Here is a 19,320-nt window from a genome sequence, read left to right as displayed (position 1 = left end):
GACTGTGGGGCGCCTCTTACCCCCGCCCAACCCCTAGGCACCTTGTATTGTATGGTAACCATTGTTGTGATATTTGTCGCGTTGACTAACGTTTGCTGCTATTGTGTAGAAGAGTGGCCATATGATGTGATAGCTTTTTGACAGCTCCTGTACATAATGTAATAATGAATCGCTGAAATGCATATAGGCCCATCAAGGGACTGGAGCCAGACTGTATCATGGTATAATATGCTTTGCCCTCTGTTGCACACCAACCAATCTAACACTACCTCATGTTCGTATGACAACTACTATTATGAAATATTGTGCTAAATGACAAAGTCACCCAGCTTATATTCTTACTAAAGTAAATATATGTGCACAACCCGGAAGCCCCCAAGTGTTGTCACCCGCCCCTTGCCAATGGTTCGATGTGCTGCCCTGTGCAGGGAGACAGGCTCAGAGTTGCAAGGTCGTCTCCCCCCTCCTCCCTCCCAGGTTCGCGGGGATAGCTGGTGTTCGAACAGCACAGCTTCGCCTCCCCTCCCAATCTCGCTGGACCCGCTTCAAGCATCCACCTCCCCCATGTCAGAGGCCGCCACAGCCTGACTATGAATTACGAGCTACCTGATCCTAAATACCACTGTCTTCCGGGCACCGGTTACATGTCCCCACGGCCCATTGGTATCCCCATTCACCCCAAGTTAATGGCCCTCGAAGGGGGGGGGGGGGGGGGGGTGCCCACACCTGTACCAACAGATCGTAATACCATCCCTCACCGACCGGACAATCAAGTAACCCCTCCTGTGCCCTTGACCCCACACATGGACCCATGGGATTAACGTGTTTGAACCTAAGGTGTCCTTACAACAGATGTATTGGGGTACTTCCTATTATATATCAATGTCCCTGTCTCATTCTCGATCTGAGGTCAATGTATTACAAGAGTTACAAGACAACCGAAATTGTATAGCATGATGAATGAATGTGAATGTTTGGCCACAAGGGCAAAGTATCAGAGTCGCCACTTATCACAACAAGTCATGTCCAGCCCAGCACTCCACCCCGATGAGCCCAGCTGACCCATCCACCCCGCGTGGCACCGCACGGACGTCTGCCAAACCTGGCGCAGCAACTGTATACAATATATACCACCTAGCCATCACCACCCAATCCCTAAGACTATGTGCCCCCTATAGCTTGTGTCATGTGTGACGTAGTTTTATAATAAGTAGGACTGTCTTTGCTATTGTCAGACAGAGCGCTCTCAGAGTTTGCAGAGTCCTTTGCATGCCCTATATTGGTTTAGATAAAAAACCCTTTGATCTCACCCGCACTTGGTCTTTGTCTCATTCCCTCCTGGGGTGTGTCCGTTATTTCCTCTCACTAAGGGGGTGGGGGGAGGTGCGTTTTTGGGAGACGCTTACATTCATAACCATCCTGAAGGTCAGACTGCAAGAAGTTGTAGAGGTGATGCAGATCAAGAATGGGTCTCCAGCCCTGGACTACTTTATGAGAAAGTATTTAAAGTAAACCCCTTGGCCTCGATTAAATGTGCCACATTCCATCGCCACCTTGGAGAGGAGGGACTGAACTTTGCGTAACAGTAATGGCAAGTGCTTTTCGACCTGTGACAAGGGAGGCACAGAGGGTGGACACCAAATGAATTCCGTCATGTGTCCCTGCTGGATTAACAGCAACACCCATTTCGTCCATGGTGTTGTAATGCCACTGTTGGGTGAACTTGGAGATGTGCCCTCTCCCACTGGGGCGAGAAGGGGCATCACAGCCTGGTCAGGTCTGCTTGGTGGATTGGCCCCAGGCGGTATCAGTGTCCACTTTGATGGCTCGAAGCGTCTAATCAACCTTATTGCCGAACTGGTTCTCCTCATCTAAGGGCATATCCACCACCTTCAACTGGACTTCTGGACTGAAATTAATTAACCCGAGCCATCCTGGTCGGCAGACCTGCGCCATTTACCCATCTGTCTGCAATACCAACTGCTACAGAAATAGTGTGCTACGAAGCAGCCTCCCCTTCATGAAGGACGACAAAAGCTTTGTACTTCTCGTCATCCAGAAGAATAAGGTTGCTTATTATTAAAAATCACAGGGAAAGCCATGCATTTGGCTTTTGGCACAAAAAGGCTTACATAATTTAACATTGATAAGAGAGCGGAGGCCATGGGTCCTCAAAGATGATGTTGCAGGGGAATGAGGAAACAAAAACCAGGGACGAGTGCAGGACAGAATGACATAGGAACGGGATGGTGGAGAAAATGCCGAGTTAAGTATGTAGTGGTGAAGGAAAAGCGCTCTAGCGTTGTCCATGAATGGTAGGGAGAGTGGAAAATAGGGTGATGCAGTAGCGTAGACTACTAGGAAACTGTTCTTCAGAAAGGAGAGCTTTGAGGTTGGATTCAAATAAAATGGTAGAGTTTGAATAGTACGAAGAGGGTGAAGAACATTCCAAGTAGGGAAGCGAGGAGAGAGAGCGTAAATGAGACAGAGCCAAGAGGTTCGAACAGCGGTAAAGAGGTGAGCTAAGGATCTTCAAGAGCAAGTATAACCGTAGGCAGTGAGATGAGGAGAAGGGTAGGGTGAGCAGAGTCCATGGATAGTTTTGAAGATGAGGAGAGGTTTACACTAAGCCTTTTGCTTCATAGATAGCCAGCCAATCTGGCGACAGGCAGAGGTTGAACTAAAGCAAGAAAGCTTAGCGTTGCAAGCTTGAAAAAGTGTGTGGGCTGCCAAGTGGAGGACTTTGTCCAGAGGTGAAAAAGCACAGTTGAGAAGGCCATAGAGGAGATTAGCACAGTAGCCAGATCTAGAAATGACTAAAGTGGGGATTAGCTGTTTAGCAGTATTGAAATAAAGATTACAGATTTTTCAAAAACTTTGCTGCAGTGGCAGGTATGGAGATGTGCTAGAAGTTGTGTTGGGTCGAGGAAGACACCATGGTTACGAGCAGAAGCAAAGTAATGAATGTAGTCAGGAGAGAAGAAGAGGAGGAGAGGAAGAGATAGCCTATTTGCATGGGTAGTACAACACCTCAGGCCGAGTGGAGTGGAGCATGAGCGAGAGAGAGGCCATCCAATAGTGGATGGCAGAGAGCCAGTTGGAAATTTCAGCTCATCGGATAAGGAGTGAAAGGAGAAGAAGATCAGAGTGTTATCAGCGAAGAGTTGATAAGAGAAGCTGCAAGAGGAAATCGGGGGAGGGGGGGCAAGAGCTGAAGTATAGAGAGAGAGTGAAGATAAGTAGAACAATGACAGACCCTTGGGGAACTCCACAGTAAGGGGGGTGGAATGGGGAATTTATACCATAACTCCCAGTCATACCAGGACAGGAAAGCCATAGCATTAACTGCCCTAGTGGTGGTCATAGCAATGAAGATACGTTTTCTGAAGGAATCAAGTTGTTTGCCTTCCTTGCCTGGCAGAACTGAGCAGGGAGAGGACGGATTAACAGAACTCTTTTGGGTTGCAACCAACACCACACAGTCTGGACTGGGTTGCATCCATAGACACTTAGGTGCAGAATCAGTTGCCTTGTACTTTTTATATCTGTCCTTCTTGGGAGGGTCAGAAAAACTATTTATCATGGGCAACAGTCTTCCTAAGTGTCCTGTCCTCAAGGACTGGTATAACCACGGCAGACTTCCTTTTTGCTTCCTCTGTTGGTACAAGAAACACTTATTTTGCTCTTCTGAGATGAGATCTAACAATTTAGCAGTCCTGGAGTTACAGATGAAGGAACCAATCTCATCAGGGGGAGAACCTGAGCGGGGGATTCTCAGGCTTATCCTCTTGGCCAACATTATCAAACTCGTCCAATGTATGTGTGTGAGCGGACACTACACCTTGAGAGAACATCTGAGTCAATATCTGTATGGTTGGTAGGAGGAGGAGGAGGAAGTGCAGGTGTATGGGTGTGTGAGGTGTGTCCAGTAGGAGGAGGAGGAGCAGGCAACCGGTCAGCAGGAAGATCCTGTTGTGAAGGCAAAGCTGCTATTCCGAGACCAGACTCTGCAGAGTGGACAAGTGGCCTAAAGAAAGGTCACAAGATTGTGGCTGAGTGGGATCCTGCCTTACTGATGGCCCAGCGGGAGCAGGAATAGCTCATAGGGGTGGCATAGTCGCTAGTGTAGTTGTTGGTACATGTGCATAGGTGTCATCAGAAAACATCTTCCAGACCTTCAAAATCCATCTCACTGACAGGTTTCAATATATCCTTAGGAGGGACCATAGAATGCCCGAGCACAGCAAAAGGGACATATGGAGCAAGTGTAAAAAGCTGGTGTGTACATGTAGACCTTGGCAAGGAGGAAAGCGCAGAGTCTGAATCCCCAGACTGGGAAACCACTCCGAGCGGTCAACAAAGCAGAACGCACATTTGTGTGGCTGAGGTTGGTCATGGTGGTCACAGACATCGATGGAATACAGTGCACAGTCAACTGAGTTGTTGGAATGGGCGTCAACAGGACTGTAGATGGGGCCATAAACAAAGACTTCACCTACTTAGGTCTCGTCGGCAGGTTTGTTGATGAAGTTGTCAGATGGGCCAGCAGGAGGTGTCGACTAGTGCTTCTTTGGCGAAGAAGAGTGCAGAGTAGAAGACTTAGACTGTGGCTTCATTGACAAAGACAACTTATGTGATGCAGTCACCGACGTGAACATTCACGTTGTCAATGAGGTGGCAGCCTGGGCTTGGTTCGTAGGTTCTTTTTTAGCTCTCTTGGCAAGGGAAGAGTCATTATGGGACCTTGACCTGGTACCCTGCCTGAGGGAACAATGGCTATGGACAGAGGCTATATCCGAGGCTCCAGCATCACTGTCTAACCAAGTCACCAACCTCCAGTGACTGTGGAAGTGTTTTGCTGGAGAACGGTCTACATATGGAACAGACGCTGATCTCACTGTCAGGATAAACAGTCGATGCAGTCATTGTAAAGACCCCCTACAGAAACATTCTTCAAGTGACAAGTAGCACAGGCTCTTCTTCCTGTTGTCAGCCATAGCTTTCTTGACATAATTTGTATCAAGAAGGTGGAACATCACTGATGGGTGGAGGAAGTTCCAGGCATATAGAAGAGTCGATGAAACAGTCGAAAAAATGAATAAACAATGAACAAATCCTCGAAGAATGGAGAGATTATTCTCAGGGTTGCCAACACTGATCATGTGGTAAAAAACCCAAAGATGGCGTTTGAGGGTCGAGCAAAAGCAGAGCTGTCAATTGGCTGTGAGGCAATATGACCCAAAATGACAGAGCTAAAGTGACAGCAGTTATTACATTTTAATGTTAACTGCTTTAATGTTACCAACGATACCCAGCCTGACGGGGAATATTCAAACAGCATGTGTATCTATGAAAGACGCAATGCTGGAGAAAATGCATCAATCTTCCCTCTCAACTGACCTCTGCCTACCCTATTTAAGCAATAGGTGCCTTGGTGTGGCATGCTCAAAATGTTGCACGAGACCACAATAAAAAATAAAAGAATAAATCCAAAACAGATTTTTTAAAAAAAGGATAAATACAATTTATATTTCTCTTTAAAGAAAATAAGGGTAGCATTACCTGAAACTATATTTTTGCAGCTTGCACTGTTTGAGTCTCACATGCTTTGCATAGTTCACCATAGACTGTTTGGACCAGAGTTTTATAAATGTTTATAAAACTTTTAAAATGCAGACATCAACAGTAGCAATTGGGCGACAAGTGTACAAACAATTTTAATGTTTTTATTCAAACATAACTAAATTGTCACTGTCCCTCAAAGAAGAGATTAACTCTCCCTGGGAGCAAAAACGACCCTAGGGCCTGTCTAACAGGGATAGAAGAAGAGGACTATATCCCTCGACTAAACTTGAATAATGAATCAAACAAGCATCATAAATGCATGGTCTCCTACAACGCAGACTGCATTAGTAGCAAGCAGATAGCATGATCCATTCACCCAGCCCTTGACAGAAGGGTGCGAGAAATATTTTTTAAAAAACACAAACCTAAAAACACACAAAGGGTAATAGTCGCAGGGCAGAACCATCTTGCATTTAGGGAGGGATTTTTACTTTATTTTACCCACCCTCAGTGTGCAACCATCTAATTTGTCCATAAATTAACTGTTCATTTCTATTAAACCATAAGCTACAATGCCCATAAAAACAAAAGCACCATCAGGTACCCCTAAAGCATTTGCCAAAAGGATATCAAAGATACAGGTCGACCAGTTTCAGTGGCATTGAATTCACCACCTTCTTCAGGACCAACAGCAGGCAGCAGCGCGGTTCCTCTGTTGGTATTTTGTTATATCAACAGAGGAACCGTGCTGCTGCCAGTTGTTCGTTCCCAAACGCTAGGCTCCACAAAACAAGATATTCAGCTGTGTCAGACGGCGGAAATATATGGTCCAGAGTTGTGTAAGAAAAGTGCTGGGTCTTCGGGAGAAAGTACCCCTTCAATGACATTAAGCACGAAAGCACTGATGGGCTATCATAGGTTACTAAACGGCTGCTTCTTTACTATTAATGAGAACAGGAGATATGACCTTTTGAAAAATTGGATTGGTGTTTTGTTGGGGCTGAAGAAGGTGGTGAATGGACCATGCTTCTGCTTGCTTTTAATGCAGCCCGAGTTGTAGGAGAAGAGCACAGTGGACACATAGCACGTTTTCTCAAGAATAGGAACAAAGTAGACCCCCAATTTGCTAGATAGAATAAAAAAGGAAACAAGAGTCTAAAGCTTAATAGATTCTATAAATCATGAGCCCAACAATAAAACAAATCAATGAACACGATAAAAAAGGTGAAAAGGTCAAGCAAAGCAGGATCGAGCACAAAAATTGTCTGAGTGGCTGCCTGGTCCATCCGAGCCCAAATCCCCCCTTGCCCCGCACTACTTGTGTGTGGGGTATTTGGCCCAAAGCTCCATTAACCCCTTAACCAGCATAGCCACTTTCTCCAGTAAAAGAAAAGGAACAAGTTACATACCTGAAGGGGTCTTGCATGGAGGCACATGCTCATGGTTGTGAATCTTCTGTAAAAAGAAATCAAGCAATGTAGCCTTAAACTGAACTGCTAATCTCCGCTATAGCCGATTTGTGTCCTTTGGGTCATACTGCCCTGGCCAATGACACTCGTTTGCCTATGCTAAACCCCTGGTGGCCATCGTCCGATTTGGTAGCGCACGTAAAGTGGCAGTATGAAGCAAGAAGAGCCAGAGAGGGGGAACAAGGGAGGGTTAAAATGTGAATCCATGCAAGGCCCATGCTGGATGACAAGAGTTACAGGTCAGTAACTTGTTCAGTCTCCAGGATGGGGTCTTGCATGGATTCACATGCTCATGAATACGATTACACAGCAGCAGCTAGACACAACCATGGGAGGTGGCAAGGCTCACAGAAGCAATACACTTAACCCTGGAACAGACTCACCTCAAACAAACAGGTTGTGTAGCAGTGTTTGACCGACCTGGGACTCCTCCCTGGAAACCCTGTCGAGACAGTAGAATTTCTTGAAGGTGTGGGTCGGCCTCCACGTGGCAGCCCTGCAGATGTCGAGCAGGGAGAACACCAGAGAGAAAAGCTGTCATCGCTACAATGGATGTGGTGGAGTGGGCTCTTGGCCGCACTGGAAGCAGTCTGTTGGTCAAACTATGGGAATGCATTATACATCTACATATGGATGCCTTAGACAGGGCCCCTTTTTGTGTCCCACAGTTCCAAAATTGACAAACAAATGAGACATCTTCCAAAAGTCTTTTGTGCGTGCCAGATAGAACCTTCACGGCACGAGCAAAGTCCAGCGAATGCAACACCCTTTCATAAGGCGAAGACGGGTTTGTGAAGAAAACTGGTAGAACCTAGCCATGTTGGGAAAGTCTGACTGAACGTTCGGCTTGAAAGCAGGATGAGTTTGCAGAAGCACTTTAGTGGCGTGAAAGGACAAATACAGCTGCTTACAAAAGGGCTTGCATCTCTGCAACCGCTTGGCCGAGACGATAGCCACCAGAAAAGCAGTTTTCCACGACAAACTTCAAAGGGGCACGATGCATTGGTTCCAACGGAGGGCCCAGGAGCTTAGACAGGACCACATTCAGTTCCCAAGCTGGGCAGGAGCCTTCACCAGCGGGAAAGTGCTTTAGAGACAGAAATCCTTAACGAGCCTATGTGACCACAGGGTGAGTTTGCCCAGAGCATGTTTGTACTGGGATACGGCGGCCAGGTGGACCTCGATAGATGCATGGGCAAGACCAGCGTGAGCAGGTACGGGAGGAGCTGCGGAGTAGTAAGGCGCAGCAGCACAATTTTCTGCACCCGGCACCACACTGTAAATTGCTTCCACTTGTCGTTGTAGGAAGTCAACATAGATGGCCTTGGCCAGGATCTTCTTGCATTCCAAGGGCAGCAAGTAGTGTTCAAATTCTAAGGCTGCAGGAGCGAAGCCGTGAGGCTCAGTGATGCCGGGTCGTAGTGCAGAAAGTCGGAAAGTGGAGGCAGTTTTATGGCCGGAACCACCGACAGATGGAGAAGGTCAGAGTACCAGATTTGCCTCAGCCACGCCAGCACGATGATGATCATCCTACAATAGCAACCTCGGAGTGTGCTGATCACATAGCAGAAGTGGAATTGGTGGGAAGGTGTAAAGGAATAGCCCTCCCAGGGGAGCGAGAAGGCATCCCCCAGACTCCTCGGCAGAGGATATCTGCTAGCAAACATCTGACACTTGGAGTTGGCAGCTGTCGTGAAATGGTCAATCTGAGGAATACCCCACTCGCTGAATAGGTACGACACTTGCTGATTCCCACTCAGTGGAAGACATTAACTCCCTACTGCAAGAGTCCGCAATGGTGTTCTTGATGCCTGCCAGGTGAAATGGGACAAGAAACATGCGTTGAAGAATGGCACAGTGCCATTGAGACTGGGATTCCAGGTAGAGAGCATGGGAGCCTGTCCCACCCAGTTTCCCGATGTAAAAAGATGGCGGTGGTGTTGTCTGTTTAGATCCGTACAACCTTTCCCTGCAGCTGATGCTGGAACGACTTAAGGGCCCAGAAGACATCCTGCAGTTTCAGGACGTTTATGGGTAACTCAGTTTCCTCCAGGAGCCTCAGTCCTCTGGTGTGAAAATGTCCTGTGTGGACTCCCCAAACCTCCAGAGACGATTTTGGTTGTGACTGTAGCCTGGTACGGAGGGAGGGATCTGGAAGGGAGCTCATTGTATGAGGTACTGACCACCATTGGGGTATACCCAATTGAGGGAAATCTGGTCTGTCCATGTGCCAGTGACCTGCTGCCACCTGGCATCCAGCCGTGGAGGGGGACTGCTGCAACAGACGCAGTCGAGAGCCGCCAGACATTTTTCCAGGATGGGCTTCACCTGCTCTTCTGAGGGAGTCCCCATAGACACGGGCGCGCTGGGAAAGTGCATTCTGAGATGGCACTACACAGGACTTCGGATAGTTTGAGAATCCAAGCGAAGTCAGACGTTGGATGGTCTCTGCTATGTGCTGGGTTTCCAGGGCGTGGGAGTGGGACCGGATGAGCCAATCGTCCAGGTAATGGTAGACGTGGATTCCCTTGTGCCGTAGATTAATTGCTAGCCAAGCATTTAGTGAATACCTTCTGAGCAGATTCCAGGCTGAAGGGAAGGGCCTTGAATTGGTAATGCTCTCCCTGGACAACAAAGTGCAGGAACTTCCAGTGTTTGCGATGTATGGGTATGTGGACGTACACGTACTCCAGGTCGAGAGTTAACAGAAAATCCCCTTCCTCCAGCTGGTGGCACGTGCTGCAACGTGACCATCCTGAACTTTGGGGATTTTAGGAACCTGAGGCGTTGCAAGTCTAGGATTGGTCGCCACCCGCGGACTATTTCCTCACCAGAAAGTATCTGGAGTGCGCTCCAGAGCCCCGGTGGTGCTGAGGGACTGGTTCTATTGCCCCTTTGCGTAGCATGGCATGAACCTCCTGCAGCAGCTGTGTTATGTGTAATTCTTGTCACACAACAGGAGGAATGCGGGCGCACCAGACTTGAAATTCTAAAGCGTGCTCCTGCTGAAGAACATCCAGCACCCTTTTGTCTGTGGAGATATTTTGCCACTGATCGTCAAAGTTTGATATTTGGCCTCCCACTGGGGTGCGGGTCCTGGGCCGGTTCAGGCCTGCTTGGGCATCTGCATATTGCCATAGGCCTGGGAGCAACCCCTGACGATAAGGTGGTGGATTACCCCTCGGACGATCTGGAGTTTCTACCGTTTAGCGAACACAAGGACCATTTTCTCTGTTGCAGGATCCCCAGAGAGCATGCTATCTCTGTGTCAGTCTTGATGGCCTGGAGCGTGTCCTCTACCACATTCCCAAACAGGTTGTCCCCATCGAACCGTATGTCAAAGACTTTGGTCTGCACGTCTCTGCAGAAATGGGTGGCCTTTGACCAGCCTTGGCGTCGGAGGGCCACATCATTCCCCATTTGGAGGACGACTGAGTCAGCTATTTCGAGCGCGACAGTGATGGCCTGTTCCAAAGCTACTTCTCCTTACTCAAAATAGGGCAAAGCCTTCAGCCTTTTTATCAAAGAGGAAGTCAAGATGGGCCCCAGCTTGCACCACAGCTCCCAGTCTTACCTGAACAGGATGGGAAGGGCGTTGGCTGCCTTAGTGGAGGAGGCTGCTTTGGTAATGTGTTTGCCAGCAGCATCAAGCCTCTCGCTTTCCTGGTCTGGAGGCACCATGGAGGGGTTGGATGACCTCTTCGTGGCGGAGGCTGACACCAAATCTAACTAGGGCTGAGACTCAAAGAGCAGAATCCAGAACCCGTTATTTCTTCTCCAGCCAGTTACGCTTGACAGGCGTGGTTTTGGAGCGACTGCCAAGCCATCCTCCCATAGGTCGTCCAACAAAGGGACCGATATGATGGTGGTTTTAGCAGATTCCCGCAGATAAAGGAATTCCTCCTCTTCTAACACCAGGTTGAAGAGTTTGGCAGCTCTCGGTATTATGGAGTGGAAGGAGCCAATTTCTTCCGGGAGCGAGGCCCTGGCGGACTCATCAACATCCGGGGGGGTTCCCCATCCATGGGAACGTAGTTGTCACACTCACTAGTGTGAGTGCTGGTACTGGGGTGCCAGTGTCGCTGTGAACTGGCTCTTCTGCCAGGGGGGGCCGAGCCCCTATCACTGGCTTACATGTAGCTGGTGCATTATGAGGCAGTGTCTGTTGATGCCGAGGAGGACTTTAAGGACTCTTGGCTGGACCTGGGACAGGGGCAGCGGATGCTGAATCGCCGCCACCAATGTATGCAGGGTAGTTAGGAAGTCCAGAGACAAGGCCCCTGGTGCAGGAGCCGTGTAACCGGTCCAGGAGGAGGATCCGGGGGTTGAGCTTCTTGGAGGGCTAAATGGCTGGGAAGGCCTACGGGTTGGTAACCCCCCTCCCCCAGTAAGGCATAGGAAGAATGGGGTCAAGTTCCTCATGGTCCCCTTCTTCATCCGAATAAATATCTTCTGGCTGCTCCTCCACAGAACTGGTGTAGATGGTTTGGGGCCTTTTGGGGGACACCATAGGAGCCAGAGGCACAGCTTTTGGGGGGCTTGGGCAGGAAATCCAGAGGCACGTCTCAGCAGGCCAAAGCCCTTTTGGAAAATAAGAGGCTATGACAGGAGCCCACAGATCCAGAATGGGAGCCGTCATTGACTGGATCTTTGATGGGGATCTGGGAGGCAGAGAGACCCTGGGCGTGGTGACAGTTCATGAGGTAAAGATGACGGTCGCTGACAAACTTGTTGTCAAAGAAAACTTGTTTTTACTTTGTCTAGGGGTGGTCGTGGACGGTGCAACGGGCCTCGAGGACCAAGTTGTGGTGAACGGGGCCCCTGTTGACAACGGAGTGGGTCATAGGTCCTTAGAAATCTGCTCTTCGCCAATCTGTGATTGGAAGGTGTCAGCGATTTCCTCACGCACTGAGGTAAGCCACCAGTCGGTAGGCCAACAGTCGAAAGAGATTATAACAGCGACAACCTTTTCCAGGAACTGGTCCAGCAGCCGCAGAGACCATTGATGAGGACGCAGATGGAGTGTGGGATTTCACCTTCTTTTGGATCTTCACAGGAGGCATCCTCAAAGGATCTCAACCATTTACTTGAGGGAGTAGGCTCATGGGACCTGCTGGTCCTGAAAGAGGAATGACTGCACCTGTATGTCATGTCAGAGGCCTGCCCCATTCCTCAATCCAAGCCACGAACCTCTGGTTGCGATCCTTCTTGGTCTTCAATGAAAAGGATTGGCAGATCGAGCATCTGTTCAATAAAAGGCATTTGCGGAACCGGTCCTTGATGAAGATGTTCAGGCCGTACCTTTCACATGCCCTGAAGAGGCTTTTCTTCGTGGCATCAGTCATGGTCGAGGTGTAGGCCAAAGACTGGGCATGTTGGCACCACGGGTTGAAGATCCTACAGTGGATTGAAAAGTCTTCGACAACAGGAACCTTCTGTTGGTCATCACAGCGTGATATTTAATGAATAAGAGATGGAAGATATCTTCCAAAAACAGGAAAAACCTAGGAATTTTGAGGAGCGACGCACAAGGACTCCCAACACTAGAAACGTCTGGTCAAAATCTGATGATGGTCACCAGGGATGGCGCTTAGGAGGACGAGCATCATTGGCTAAGGGCAAAATGACCCAAAAGATACTGATAGGCTATAGAGGAGAAACAGTTTAAAGCTAAACTGCTTAGTTTTTACCGAGGATTCCCAGCCTGACCCCATGGCTCTCCTGTCTTTTCTGAGCAGGACATCTCTAAAGCAATCCATGGTCTCAAATCAGCGTCACCTGCAGATGCTGTGCCACTGGATGTGCTCAAAGACATCTGTAGAGATCTGATCACTCATATCACCTCAGTAATACATTTGTTCTTTAAAGAGGGGCTGATTCCCAGCTCTCTGAAGCATGCCCGTGTGCTTCCGTTTTTGAAGAAGCCTTCTCTGGACCCAGCTGTGCTGGCTAACTTCTGTGCCATCTCCCTTCTCCCCTCTTTGATGAAGGTGCTTGAAGCCCTGGTCTCCCCCTCCTGTTATTCTTCATGGAAACATCTGGATTTCTTTCAGTCTGGCTTCAGTCCAGGGAGAGGACCTGAATCAGTTCTGAACTCTGTATTTGATGACCTCATCCGCCTAGTTGATCAAGGCAGGGTGGGAGCTCTCCTCTTGCTCGACCTATCGGCCGTGTTCGACACGGTAGATCACTCTATTCCGATATCCCGTTTGGCGAGCGCGGGCCTTGGAGGCCAGGTTCTGAACTGGTTCGCAGCATTCCTGGCTGACCGGTCCCAGTCAGTCTTCCTGCCCCCTTTTTGCTCTGAATCCATCTCACTGTTCTGTGGAGTTCCACAAGGATCTGCGCTCTCGCCCATTTTCTTTAACATCTACATTCGCCCTCTTCTTATCATGTCTCATGGTTTCCGCTTTTACTCCTATGCGAACGATACACAGATCTTGGTTCACCTATATCTCTCGCGCCCCGAGACTGCAACTGGGCTCATGAGCTGCCTTGAGGATTTGGGTGCCTGGATGGCAAATAATTCTCTTAAACCTAATGGCAGCAAAACCGAGGTCCTTGTGGCGGGAACAACCAGTCCACTTATCTACTGGACCCCTGATTTTTGGTTTACTTCTTTTGGCTCGTTCCCCTCTACGTCCCCCGTAGTTTGAAATCTGGGAGTTAAGTTTTCATCCTCCCTGGCTATGACCGAGCAAGTGGGTGCAGTCTGCAAATCCGGTCATTTTACGTTGCGCACCCTGCGGAAGGTCCTTACTTTCATTACTGGTCACTGTCATGCCCCAGTGGTAGCAGTATTGGTCCTTAGTACTGCTGATTACTGCAACTCACTATGCCTCGGCCAACCACGCTACCTAATTAACTGTGTACAAATGCTTCAGACTGTGGCGGCCAGAACAGTCCTCCGCCCCCTGGCACGTACGCATATGCCACCGCTCCTGAAACAACTGCACTGGCTCCCGATTGAGAAACTAATATTGTTTAAATCCATTTGCCTCATGCATCGTGCCTTTTACAGGCTAGGAGCTGAATACCTTCATGAGAAATGTGTCCACTATGTTCCTGCTCGCCCCATCGGGTCCCAGGCTGCCCTACTATTATCTGTCCCCCGTGTTAGACGACCAGGACCGGCGGCCGTCTCTTCTCTGTGGCTGCTGCCATTGCATGGAGCCAATTGCCATGGGCACTGCGTGCGACTTCCAACCATCTGGCCTTCCGGCGGACCCTGAAGACCCTTCTCTTCTGAGGCTCTCCTTGATCGGTCTGTTCGGGGCCATCCGCCTCTGCTCAGCGCCAAGATGCCCTAGGACGTACGTGCACTTTATAAGAACAATTAACATAACATAACTGACTGGGAACATTCATGAGCATGTGAATCCATGCAAGACCCCATGCTGTAGAATGTACAGATACAAGAGGCATTACTAGGCACAGGTGAACTAACTGGTAGCTCAATCTAGCACTAACATTGCTTGGAAGCATTCTGAAGTACAGAGTGCAGCTGGTCACCAATTATCAAATCTTTGTAGCAGGCGTGGCAGAGGGGTTTTCTATTGCAAGCCCACAGCGTGTAGATGGTAGCAGGTAGAATGTCAAGCGATACTGAATGGCAAAAATAAAATGCTTATAAGGGTACACAACACACTACAAGCATGAATCTTAGGTCGGAGCGTGGTCTAAGGGACAGAGGAATCTCCAGACAACTGCCACGCAGTGGCAGTGGACAAACTAACTATGTCCCTTTCCAGCCAGACAGTTAATACGAGCAAAGTAAAAATGCGGGACACCAGATTTTCCAGCCGGATTGTACAGCAGGAGCGAAGCACCTCTACGCCGAACACCAGCAGTGCCCAACACCGCCCCCTTGTCCTGCGAGGGCTTCACCTGCTGGGCTTTGAGCTGCAGGTTTTGTGGAAAAGAGGCAGGGCTTGAAACGCACACCACAGCTCCAGTTGAGAAGTGCCACCAGCGGCGCTTTACGCAATGCCCTTGTCCTGCGCGGGATTCAATTTCAATACTTTCCTGACTGTTATCCGATGGACGGTAAAGTATCCTGGGATTTACGCTAGCAAGGCCTGCACCTTTTCTTGCGAATGTTACCCAATGGCTAGTTTCATGTCCAGGATTGCACCTTGAAACTTTGTTTCAACCTGGGGACAGGGTGGATTTTGTTGCGTTGAACAAAAAACCTGATTCGTGTAAGAGATTGACAGTCTCCTGTGTGGATGTAAATGGAATTGTTTTTTGCTCTGATCCTGGTTAGAAGCCAATCTTCTACAGAATGGTAGACCTGAATTCTGTGCCGCAAGGGAGCTGCCACTACTCCGAGCACCTTGGTAAATACACAAGGTGCCGAAGCCCTTCTAAAAGTAAGTACCTTGAAGTAAAAACACATGCGACTCATTTTGAATTGTAGGCTCTTTGATGACATGGCAACATCGAGCTAAAGAAAGTATGCATCTAACATGTCTAGCATAGCCATGTACTCCCCTTTTTTGAGGAGGGTAATCTGTTGTGTGGTCATTCTGAGGTTTGACATACTCATTTGCCGGTCTTAGGTCTAAAATTGGTCTTTGTCTTTTCTGGGAACTAGTAAGTCTAGACAGTACATTCCCTTCACCTGGTCTTGACCAATGGCTCTCTATCAGTAAGGTCTGCACTTCCTCTTGGAATAGCAGGTAGTGCTCTGGCGGTAGGTTTCTGTGTCTCGGTGGATGACTGCACAGAGTTTACAGGAACTTTATGCAATAACCATGGACAACATTCAATTCTCAAAGTTATTCCCTCCCATGTGGTGAATGAAGATGCAGCCTCAACTGGTACAACATGGGAGGGAACCTGTACACGCGAGCCACTGCTTTGTGGCAGAGGCTACTTCTCTGGGAGTTTGGATTTTACTGCACCCTCTTCCAGGTCTATAAAAAGTGGGTGTATGGTTGAAAGCTGGGCTGTCATACCATGAGCTAGTGGTAGCCATGTATGTGGCTTGTGATGTCCCCTGGCTAGAAGGTTGTGGACAAAAAAAAAGCTTTACAACCTGAAAAAGAACCCCTACGCTGAATAGGCTTACTTGACAGTTGGCCGAGAGTGTCAATGGTCTTGTGCTCTTTCTTGGCTTTTTCAAGCGCATCGGCTACTGCTTTTGGCAAAAAGCAGCGTTTCTTCTATGGGTATGTCTAGCAGCATTGCCCGGGTTTCTGGCACTGAAACGTGAACCCTGCAACCATGCATGACTTAACTGTGGCTTCAGCAATAAGCCTGCTGGCCGTGTCAGCAGCATCTAGGGAGTTCTTAATAACTATGTTGGCAGATTGTTTTCCCAGGTTTACCCTTGTTTATAACCTTACTCATCATGGCTTGATGTAAGTGTTCTGGCACTTTAAGGAAGTCGTCCAAATGCGCCTGTGTATCTGTGTATCTGTGTAAAATAATAAAGAATAATTCTTCCAAAAGAACATGAGTAATTTGTTCTCTCGCCATAAGCGCAGTGGCATTTGCCATCCAGGCCTGGTAAACGGACAATGTGGACACTTTCCTCCCGTGTGCATAGATTTCTTTTGTTCTTTATCTAGGGGTAATTCTTCGGTTGATAGAGGAGTACTGCATCCCTCTTGCAAGTAGTCAGACACTAACAAATAGGGGTATAGCAGACCTTTGATGTACAATGGGTCACTAGGGGGTGGTTTATATTTGTTCACACTTTAGTTAACATAGGCATGATTAACAAAATGTTACTCACCGTAGTGACTTCTGTACTCCGTCCATTCTCCCCTTTCCTCCCTACCTCTGGGTGTCCTTTCAAGGGGATAGGACCTTAGCCTTTTTTCACAGCGTGAAAAAATATGTTTCCCTTTAAATACATTTGTGGTGCCCGGCAGCATGGGCGTGGCTAGCTCTGTGGACCCCACCAACACCAGTCAGTGCTTGGAACCACTAGACGGTCACCTGAACTATATATCTATTTGTTGGAGGTGTGGGGGCATGGAGGAAAGAGGACTTTGGACTAGGAGTCCCGGAGCAACCAGGGTCAGTAACATTTTCTTACTCCTACACCCCTTCCCCTTTTCCCCCATACCTAAGGAGAATGACCAGCATTAAGACCTTCCTGGGAGGCTGGAGTATAAATCTAAATACATTTTGCAAGAATGCCTGCCCAAACAAACGTTGGACCTGGCAGCTGTGTCCATACAGTAATGCCAGCAAAAGGCAGACAGAGAAGCCCAAGTCGCAGCCTTGCTGTTAACGTCCCATGGGACAGATCTCTGAAAAGCGATGGCTGTATTCTTTGCTCCAACACCGCGTGCCTGCAAACCCCAGGAACCGTTTTCTTTTGAGTCTGAAAGCCTCTACAATACAAGAGACAATCCAGCATGCAATTGTTGCTTTAGAAGCTTGTGTGGATGCCGACACGCAAAGGCCACAAACTTCTCTAAAGATTTCACAAATTCCAAAAAGGGAGTGCCTCACATCCAAAAATTATAAGGTCTCTTCACCTTTGGTTTGAGGAGAGTAAATAAAGGTAGGAACAACTATTGCTTTATTTATGTGAAAGACGAGAATCTTGGGCAAGAAAGAAGTTCTAAGCACTTTTTACCTTTATAAAAAAAACTGTAGTGGGCTCTGAAGCAGAGCTTGAATTTCACCAATCCTAAGAGGAGAAGTAGTTACTCCACAAGTACACAAAGTATACAAAGTAGCTTTGTGTTTAGTTGAACACAAAGCTATTTTCCAAGAAATGTTTGCAGTGGCCATCGGTTCAAACTGCTTATGCGATAGGGCCACTTGCCACTGGAGGATGCAGAAGGCCCTTGAAATGGTTTCTTATAAAAGGGCGGGTTATCGAGATAGGGAGACGCTGGGATAGTAGCTATGCTTGAATCGCAGACTGATATGACCTGCATGATTGGACCTTGACCCCAGTAGAGCGAAGTTGTACAGAAAAGATAGGATATTGTCTAAGCATTCTTTCCGTGGATCTAAGAATTGCACAAGCAAGTAGCGCAAAAACGAGTCCTCATAAGATCAGAGTACCGAATGAAGGATGGACAATTCCAACCCATTTAAATCACAGAGCAGTGGATGGAGCTGCAGTTTGAATAGAACCCTCAGAATAAGCTGGAGAGGAGTAAATGTATAGAAGGTCTCGTGATACTAGGAGTTCTGAAGATCATCACCCAGAGACCTCAAACCCTGACCCATCAGGGATGCTAAAAGCTGACATTAGCAGTTCTGCACAGTTGTGAATAAATCCACACGGGGGGAATTCCTACGGCTAGAAAATCTGAACGACTGAGCTCTTCAGCTCCCACTCATGTTTGGAGTGGGATAGGCGGCCGAGCCAGTCTGCTATCGCAATGAGGTTGCCCGACCAAGGAATTACTTGTATTGAGATCTGATTAATGGCCCACTCCTAGATCTGCCCAGCAAACTCGCAAAGGGGAGGGTACCTTGTTCCCCGCTGCTTGTTGACACAAAACACAGCCGTCGGTCAAATAAGATTTAATTTGCAGTTGTTAGAGGGTCAAACCACAACCAGACATACGATTCCGACTTTATAGTGCATACTCAAGGAGGCTCCTGAAAAAGAACCCCAATCTGCAAATTGTTCACGTCATTCCACAAAAGCAGGTGTGACTTTTCTAGAGGGATTAAAGATCCGTTAGACTTTTTGTTCACCTCCTGGTTCCATCAGCATGCCAGATCCAGTTGATGGCGTCTCAGGCACGGATAAGATGAAAGCCACCATAAGGCCCAGAAGACGTTGAAACAACCACCATGTTCAAGTCTCTGGATGACTCCTTAAGTGTGAGGTTTCCCACTCAGTTTGATGTCCAGAATCCTTTCTAATTTTGGGGAAATGTTCCCTAAGCTTTAGCCCCAACAAATGCCTGTAAATCTGATATTCTGGGTTGGATTTAGGCAAGACTTTGTTGACAGAAAGACCCAGTTTTTACAATAGGTTGACGAGAAGCTGGAGCAAAGTCTGTGCTCGTTGAAAAATCTCTACCCCAACAAGCCAGTATTCTAGATATGGATAAGTGTGCATCCTGTGAATTCGCAAAGTGGGCTGCAACCGGACAAATTTGCTTCGTAAAAACTCTTGCAGCCACTTTCAGACAAGAACCTAGTACTCAAAGGGATTACCAATTGTAGGACCTACTTGTGTGCTGAAAGAATTGGCACATGTAGGTAAGCACCCTTCAGATCCACTGCCAGTCTCCCCATAAGCGTGCATTTTGCAATAGCGCTGGCATAACCATCTTGAATTTGCAAGGGTAGGAAG

At 48.1% G+C, this 19,320-nt stretch overlaps 1 protein-coding gene across 3 annotated transcripts in view; it reads right to left on the bottom strand.

Annotated features, from left to right (window-relative positions):
* The window catches only part of NUFIP2 (nuclear FMR1 interacting protein 2), a 507,895-nt gene that overhangs the window by 108,380 nt on the left and 380,195 nt on the right, over positions 1 to 19,320 (bottom strand). The window lies entirely within an intron of this gene.

Source organism: Ambystoma mexicanum, chromosome 9 (genome assembly GCF_040938575.1).
Source record: "Ambystoma mexicanum isolate Mex_15411 chromosome 9, UKY_AmexF1_1, whole genome shotgun sequence".
NCBI classification, from domain to species: Eukaryota; Metazoa; Chordata; class Amphibia; order Caudata; family Ambystomatidae; genus Ambystoma; species Ambystoma mexicanum.
This window is presented reverse-complemented; position numbering and strand designations above follow the sequence as displayed.